General features: G+C 36.2%; 1 non-coding gene across 1 annotated transcript; it reads right to left on the bottom strand.

The window, feature by feature from the left end:
* Positions 1-3,606: 3,606 nt before the first annotated feature.
* On the bottom strand, positions 3,607-3,679 carry TRNAW-CCA (transfer RNA tryptophan (anticodon CCA)). Its single transcript has one exon. It is a non-coding gene; the product is annotated as a tRNA-Trp (tRNA).
* Between the last annotated feature and the right edge of the window lie 5,190 nt (positions 3,680-8,869).

The following is an 8,869-nucleotide window of genomic DNA, read 5'->3' as shown; positions in this document are numbered from 1 at the left end:
AGAACACCTAAATCAATAGAATTAGAAATGAAAATGGAGAAGTAACAACTAACACTGCAGAAATACAAAGGATCATGAGAGATTACTACAAGCAACTCTATGCCAATAAAGTGGACAACCTGGAAGAAATGGACAAACTCTTAGAAATGCACAACGTTCCGAGACTGAACCAGGAAAAAATAGAAAATATGAACAGACCAATCACAAGCACTGAAATTGAAACTGTGATTAAAAATCTTCCAACAAACTAAAGCCCAGGACCAGATGGATTCACAGGCGAATTCTATCAAACATTTAGAGAAGCGCTAACACCCATCCTTCTCAAACTCTTGCAAAATATAACACAGGGAGGAACACTCTGAAACTCATTCTATGAGGCCACCATCACTCTGATACCAAAACCAGGCAAAGATGTCACAAAGAAAGAAAACTACAGGCCAATATCTCTGATGAACATAGATGCAAAAATCCTCAACAAAATACTAGCAAACAGAAACCAACAGCACATTAAAGGGATCGTACATTATGATCAAGTGGGGTTTATCCCAGGAATGCAGGGATTCTTCAATATATGCAAATCAATCAATGTGATACACCATATTAACAAATTGAAGGAGAAAAACCATATGAACATCTCAAATGATGCAGAGAAAGCTTTTGACAAAATTCAACACCCATTTATGATAAAAACCCTCCAGAAAGCAGGCATACAGGGAACTTTCCTCAACATAATAAAGGCCATATATGACAAACCCACAGCCAACATCGTCCTCAATGGTGAATAACTGAAACCATTTCCACTAAGATTAGGAAGAAGACACGTTTGCCCACTCTCACCACTATTATTCAACATAGTTTTGGATATTTTAGCCACAGCAATCAGAGAAGAAAAAGAAGTAAAAGGAATCCAAATCGGAAAAGAAGAAGTAAAGCTGTCACTGTTTGCAGATGACATGATAGTATACATAGAGAATCCTAAAGATGCTACCAGAACACTACTAAAGCTAATCAATGAATTTGGTAAAGTAGCAGGATACAAAATTAATGCACAGAAATCTCTTGCATTCCTATACACTAATGATGAAAAATCTGAAAGTGAAATTAAGAAAACACTCCCATTTACCATTGCCACAAAAAGAATAAAATATCTAGGAATAAACCTACAGAAGGAGACAAAAGACCTGTATGCAGAAAATTATAAGACACTGATTAAAGAAATTAAAGATGATACAGGGGCTTCCCTGGTGGTGCAGTGGTTGAGAGTCCGCCTGCCGATGCAGGGGACACGGGTTCGTGACCCGGTCCGGGAGGATCCCACGTGCCGTGGGGTGGCTGGGCCCGTGAGCCATGGCCGCTGAGCCTGCGCGTCCGGAGCCTGTGCTCCGCAATGGAAGAGACCGCAACAGTGAGAGGCCTGCGTACCGAAAAAAAAAGAAAAAAAAGATGATACAAACAGATGGAGAGATATACCATGTTCTTGGATTGGAAGAATCAACATTGTGAACATGACTGTACTACCCAAAGCAATCTACAGATTCAATGCAATCCCTATGAAACTACCACTGGCATTTTTCACAGAAATAGAACAAAAAATTTCACAATTTGTATGGAAACACAAAAGACTCTGAATAGCCAAAGCAATCTTGAGAAAGAGAAACAGAGCTGGAGGAATCAGGTTCCCTGACTTCAGACTATACTACAAAGCTACAGTAATCAAGACAGTATGGTACTGGCACAAAAACAGAAATAGAGATCAATGGAACAGGATAGAAAACCCAGAGATAAACCCACGCACCTATGGTCACCTTATCTTTTATAAAGGAGGCAAGAATATACAGGGGAGAAAAAACAGCCTCTTCAATAAGTGGTGCTGGGAAAACTGGACAGCTAATGTAAAAGAATGAAATTAGAACACTCCCTAGCACCATACACAAAAATAAACTCAAAATGGATTAAAGACCTAAATGTAAGGCCAGACACCACCAAACTCTTAGAGGAAAACATAGGCAGAGCACTCTATGGCATAAATCACAGCAAGATCCCTTTTGACCCACCTCCTAGAGAAATGGAAATAAAAACAAAAATAAACAAATGGGACCTAATGAAACTTAAAATCTTTTGCACAGCAAAGGAAACCATAAACAAGACAAAAAGACAACCCTCAGAATAGGAGAAAATATTTGCCAATGAAGCAACTGACAAAGGATAAATCTCCAAAACATATAAGCAACTCATGCAGCTCAATAACAAAAAAACAAACAACCCAATCCAAAAATGGGCAGAAGACCTAAATAGACATTTCTCCAAAGAAGATATACAGACTGCCAACAAACACATGAAAAAATGCTCAACATCATTAATCATTAGAGAAATGCAAATCAAAACTACAATGAGATATCATCTCATACTGGTCAGAATGGCCATCATCAAAAAATCTAGAAACAATAAATGCTGGAGAGGGTGTGGAGAAAAGGGAACCCTCTTGCACTGTTGGTGGGAATGTAAATTGATACAGCCACTATGGAGAACAGTATGGAGGTTCGTTAAAAAACTAAAAATAGAACTACCATATGACCCAGCAACCCCAGTACTAGGCATATACCCTGAGAAAACCATAATTCAAAAAGAGTCATGTACCAAAATGTTCATTGCAGCTCTATTTACAATAGCCAGGCCATGGAAGCAACCTAAGTGTCCATCAACAGATGAATGGATAAAGAAAATGTGGCACATATATACAATGGAATATTACTTAGCCATAAAAAGTAACGAAACTGAGTTATTTGTATTGAGGTGAATGGACCTAGAGACTGTCATACTGAGTGAAGTAAGTCAGAAAGAGAAAAACAAATACCGTATGCTAACACATATATATGGAATCAAAAAAAAAAGCAAAAATAAAAAAGAAAATGTCAGAAGAACCTAGGGGCAAGACGGTAATAAAGATGCAGACCTACTAGAGAATGGACTTCAGGATATGGGGAGGGGGAAGGGTAAGCTGGGGCAAAGTGAGAGAGTAGCATGGACATATATACACTACCGAACATAAAATAGATAGCTAGTGGGAAGTAGCCGCACAGCACAGGGAGATCAGCTTGGTGCTTTTTGACCACCTAGAGGGGTGGGATAGGGAGGGAGATGCAAGAGGGAAGACATATGGGGACACATGTATATATATAACTGATTCACTTTGTTATAAAGCAGAAACTGACACACCATTGTAATGCAATTATACTCTAATAAAGATGTTTAAAAATTTTTAAAAATTAAAAAGAAGAAATATAGTTGGTGTACAATTTTATGTTAGTTTCAGGGGTACTACATAGCAATTTGACATTTGCATGCATTATGAAGTGATCACCACCAGAACTCTAGCAGCCTTCTGTCCTCAAACAAAGTATTACAGTATTATTGACCGTGTTCCTTATGCTGTATAATACATCCCCATGGCTTATTTATTTTATACACAGTGAGGGTTTTTAGATTTATTTATTTATTTTAAAATTATTGCATTTATTTATTTTTATTTATTTGGCTGCGGTTGTGGCATGCGGGATCTTTAGGTGCACCATGCAAGATCTTTCAGTTGTGGTATGTGGGATCTAGTTCCCTGCCCAGGGATCAAACCCAGGCCCCCTGCATTTGGAGTGCAGAGTCTTAACCGCTGGACCACCAGGGAAGTCCTTAGATTCGTTTATTTTTAATAGTCCATGCTTCTTAGTACCACCTTCTTACCTTAGCTTTGTCGTTGTTGATGGTAATGATTTTTTGTTTGTCTTTATTGTGGTAAGAACATTTAACATGAAATCTACTCACAACAAAATTTTAAGTGTGTAATAGCGCATTGTTAATTATAGGCATGATATTGTACAGCAGATTCCTGAATTTCTCTTTATTTTTTTCATCTGTTTTCTCTTTGTTGCTCAGATTGGATCATTTCTATCCTTCTCGCTTTAGGTTCACTCCTCTGTCATCTCCACTCTTCTACTGAGCCCATCCAGTGAGTTGTGGTTGTTGTTTTTTAATTTCAGTTGTTGCTTTTTAAATTCTGAAATTTTCATTTGGTTCTTTTTATATTTCATATTTGCTTGAATTTTTGCTAAACAATTAAAAATATGTCATCCCTGAATACCCCAGTATGCCTCTGTATCAGAGTGGAAGCTCAGCCTCCACTAAGTGATGCTGCTGTAAAAAGCAGCCCCAAACTTCAGCAACATACGACAAAGGTTTATTTTCCTTCACATTACATGTAAGTTGTTAATCACCAGTGGCTATACTCCAGCGTATGGACAGGCTGAGTCTATTTCACCTCACTCTTCATCCTGGGATCCAGGATGAAGGAGCAGACCCTAGCTAGGTCATGCCATTCCCATGGAAGAAGGAAAAGAAGAAGAGAGCAGGCAGAAATTTGCAGTGCCACTTCAAGCTTCTGTCAGACTGGCAAAGTGTCACTTCTGCTTATATTTCACCGACCAAAGGTCAGCATGATGTCAATGGAGAGGGAAAATATACTCCTTCTAGAGGAGGGCCTGTATATCACAGGGCAAGAGATGAAGGGAGGGGAGGATATATAATTCTTATCCAGAAAAGAAGGATCAAATAATTGAGAACAATAATACATCACTAAAGCATTTCCAAAGAGTAAGGACATTTCCTACTTAATCACAACCCATTGTCACCTCTAACCAAATTAACAACAATTCCTTAATATCATCTAATACTCAGCCTATATTTAAAATTTTCCAATTATCCCAAAAGTATATTTAAAATTTAATTTATTCAAACCAAAATCCAATCAAGGGCCAATGTAACATGGTTACATGTCTTAAAGTCTTCTAAAATCGAGAACAGTCAGGAGACTGCATTTTTTTCATCATGGGATGTTTTTTCAAGGGACTTGGGCATTTGTCCAGCAGTATCTTCTACCTTCTGGATTTGTTTGGTTGACTCCTCATGGTGTCAATTTAACCTGTTCCTCCATCCCCAGATTTCTCATTAAATGAAAATTAGATATAAACAATCAGTTAAACTGAGGTTACATATTTTTGGAAAGAACATTCTAGTACTGCTGTGTTCATATTACATCACACCAGGCGGCATATATGTCTTGCTGTCTTACCATGAAGGATGATAAGATTGATCATTGTGTTAAGATGTTGACAACCTGATTCCTCCAATGTAAATTTTTCCCTCTTGTTAATATCACACCTGTGGTGAGAGACTCATGAACTGTGTGAATAGCTGGTTCCCAACCAACCTTTCATTCAAATGCTTTGGCTTCCATTGACAAGCTTGCCTGAATTAATTTTTTTCAGTTGTAGTAAAATGATAATTTTTATCATTACTTTTACATTTGTTAGCTGGCAATCTTGTGTAAAGAAGGGTGTTCTTTATCATCATATCTAGTATATTTATGAGATAGATAGATAGATAGCTATTAGATTAAAAAATAAAACTCTTAGGATCCTATACATTGACTTTTTAATCTTATTTTTAAGAAGCTAGTATTATATCATAAACACTTTTCTCTATATATTCTTCAAAATAGTTTTGATGGCTTATAATATGCATTATGGTGTTGAATGGCTATGATGAGTATTAATCTAATATACAGAATCTGTATGCTGAGCATTATAAAACAGTTTTTTTGTGTTTCCTTGACTTCCATGGCTTTGATATTTTAAAATATTACAGGGCAAGTATTTTGTAGAATATCAGTCAATTTGAGTTTGTCTGATAATTTCTCATGATTAGATTTAGGTTATGCATCTAGAATTTCTAGAATTCTGGAATTTCTATCTGGTTCTTTAAAAAACTTTTCTCATTTCTCCATTGAGATTCCCTGTTTGTTCATCCACTGTGGCTACATTTTCCTATAGTTTCTCTATCATATTTATTATACTTGTTTCAGCTAATTCCAAATCCAACATATAAGTCACTTATGGGTCATTGTATACAATATGTTATAGAAAATCTAGGTTAAGTTATATTCCTCTAAAGAATATTGCATTTTGTTGTGGCAACAGTTAAATTACTTGCAGATTATCTTGATCCTTGGGGGCTTAGTTTTAGCCTTCATTAGAGAAGGCATATTCAGTTTTTCCCTTGGTCCTCAGGTCTTTGCTCCTAAGGTGTAGCTCTTCAGAAATGTCAGTGGAAAGCTCTAGCTGTTTGCCAAGCTCCTCTATTTTGGTTGGACTTAAATGCCAAACTTAAACTCCTGAGTCCTAGGCAGCTGCTAAAATCTCAGCTCAGTTCCTTAACCTCTTTTTTGCTGAATTTCTTGAAGTCTTGTCCTCTGCATACACAATTTAGGAATCAGTCAAGGATTAAAGGGATATTTATATTAAAATTTTGGATCTCCTTCTTTTGTGACTGATTCCTTTCTGGGTCGTTCTCTCCCCTGCCCCTTCCTGCTCCCTGATTTCCAGTGCTTCTGGATCATTTCCAAAGCTCTGAATTCTGTCTCATACCAGTAAAACTGACACTCTATGCTTGAGCTCTATTAGCCTAGGCACTTCAGTAAACTATGAAATGCCCCAAGGGGAAAAGCTGATTAAATGTCGGTCTCACCCAGTGAGCTTCTCTTCTTCAAGGATAACATCCTTCCCATTTCCCTCTACTTTGGGTTGCTCTCCAGTGCCTTCACACAGTTGTTTTTTATATTTTGTCCAGGATTTACAATTGTTATTGGCAAGAGAGTTAATCTAATACAGGCTACTCCTCCATTCCATAACCTAGAACCGGATAGGTGTGTTTTGATTCAAGGTTATTTAGAATTCATTATAAAGATGAAGAAGTAAATCAAAAAAGCAGTAATAATATTTACATATTAATGAATTTGTTTCTGTTTGGTACTTTAGGTGTTTGTAATGTTTCATAGAATTTGGCATGCTAGGATTGCAATTCTAACTTATAATGTGTAATTAAATAATTTGTTTAAATTTGTTGCTTAATGTTTAAATGTCACTTATTTTGTAAACAGTATGGGAACAATTAAAGGCATTTTAGATTCATATTTATATTTAACTTATTGGATTTACAAATATTCTTAAATACTTCAGAGAGGTCTCCCTGTAAATCAGATACTGAAATACTTAAACAGGAAATTGACTATATTAGATTCAAAATTCAAATTGAAATAATTAAAGCATTTAATTAAATTTGTAAATAGGACCAAAATTAATACAAGCTCCTTATTAATGATTATTAAAATTTTCTACACTTATAAGGAAAATAAGAAAGTGATTAATATTGTAAATTGAATAATTGTGTTTATTTATTTAATTAATTTTTATTGGCGTATAGTTGATTTACAATGTGTTAGTTTCTGCTGTACAGCAAAGTGAATCAGTTATACATATGCATATATCCACTCTTTTTTTAGATTCTATTATGGGATATATGGACCTATATGGATAGGTCATTACAGAGTATTGAATAGAGTTCCCTGTGCTATACAGTGTATTTGTAATTTTAATAAATTGAACAGTTAATTTTAAACTAATATTCTAAATGAGCATGTATTGACATAAACTCCATGGGTTTGGACTCTGCAAGACTGGGTTAAAATGGCTGTGGATCACAATTTACTTAATGTCTGTCATGCATGATTTCTTTATCTGTAAAATGAGGATAATGATACCTCCCTAAAAGTACATGTTGCAATAAATAGTAATGTTCACGATGGTAATAATAGTGATTAATGATAATATTTTTAAAGGAGAGTTATAAAACAATGTACAAACTATGATTCCATTTTTTGGTTAAAAAATAAGATATGCAAAGACAGGTATTAAAAAATCTCCAAGAGGTTATATACATTAGTTTTTACATACAATTATCTATCATATAAAAATTTTTTCCACAGTATAAATGTATTATATCATGATATCTATTTGTTGTATGTGTATGTGTGTGTGTTCATATATAAAACTTCTAGCTGTAGTTGATCATTTCGTGGGGAGGGATTATGAGTAACTTTTACTACTTGTTTCTTAATTTCATTTATTGTCTGTGTTGAGCAGATATAACATAATCAGCACAAACACATACCTGAACATTTTAAAGTCAAGAAAGACACATATTTCCTTGGTTTTAATCTTGCATGGAGATCTTGCCACAAGGGTCCAGGGAGATAGAAGTCATGCTCAGTATCATCCATTACACAACCATTAAGTCACTGAAAAATCCTTGTGTAGAGTATTTGCTTTGAGATTGGGTGCAGCCTGATTTCCATCCACACGTACTTCATTTCTGCCAGTAAATGTGATCTTGCTTCACAGCATAATGAAGGTGCAAGCCTCTGCCTGTCCGAGTCTCTTAGTAGAGTATGTGTGTTGAGAAACCTTATAAGTAGGAGGGACCCTTGTGTCCTTGCCTTTTCTCCTTTTGCCACCTCTTTTCACTCTTCATGCTCTCTTATAAAGACTTAACCCCTCTCGAGGCCCCCCTGAGCCTCTGCCCATCCCAGGGGAAATTTCCAAATCTGTCTCTGAAACTCCTTCCTCTTCCCAGGACCCAGGTCAGAATTTCCAAGTTTCTACTGGACATTCCCACCTCAAATTCAGCAAACCAGACACTCGCAGTTTCATGGCCTGCAGACCAGACTTTTGTCCCCCTTTTTGGATAATGGTTAATGGGATCTCCAATTTACTTAACTAGATAAATGTATTTAACCTCATATGTCCTTTCATCCTGGAGGCTTTTTCTGACCATCTCTCTCCCAGAGAATAAACCCTCTCTCACCTGAGCAATCCAGGCTCCATGGTACATACACCTCTTAGAGCACCTCTCACTTTGGACTATGACTCTTTCATTATATTTTTTTGTCCTTGACAAGATCGTATGTTCTTTGAAACTAGGGATA

The sequence above is a fragment of the Delphinapterus leucas genome, chromosome 2, assembly GCF_059928025.1.
Source record: "Delphinapterus leucas isolate spDelLeu-1000000601 "Yukka" chromosome 2, BTC_Dleu_Yukka2, whole genome shotgun sequence".
In the NCBI taxonomy this organism is placed as follows: domain Eukaryota; kingdom Metazoa; phylum Chordata; class Mammalia; order Artiodactyla; family Monodontidae; genus Delphinapterus; species Delphinapterus leucas.
The sequence above is the reverse complement of the archived record's forward strand: the minus strand, read 5'-3'. Positions and strand labels throughout refer to the sequence as shown.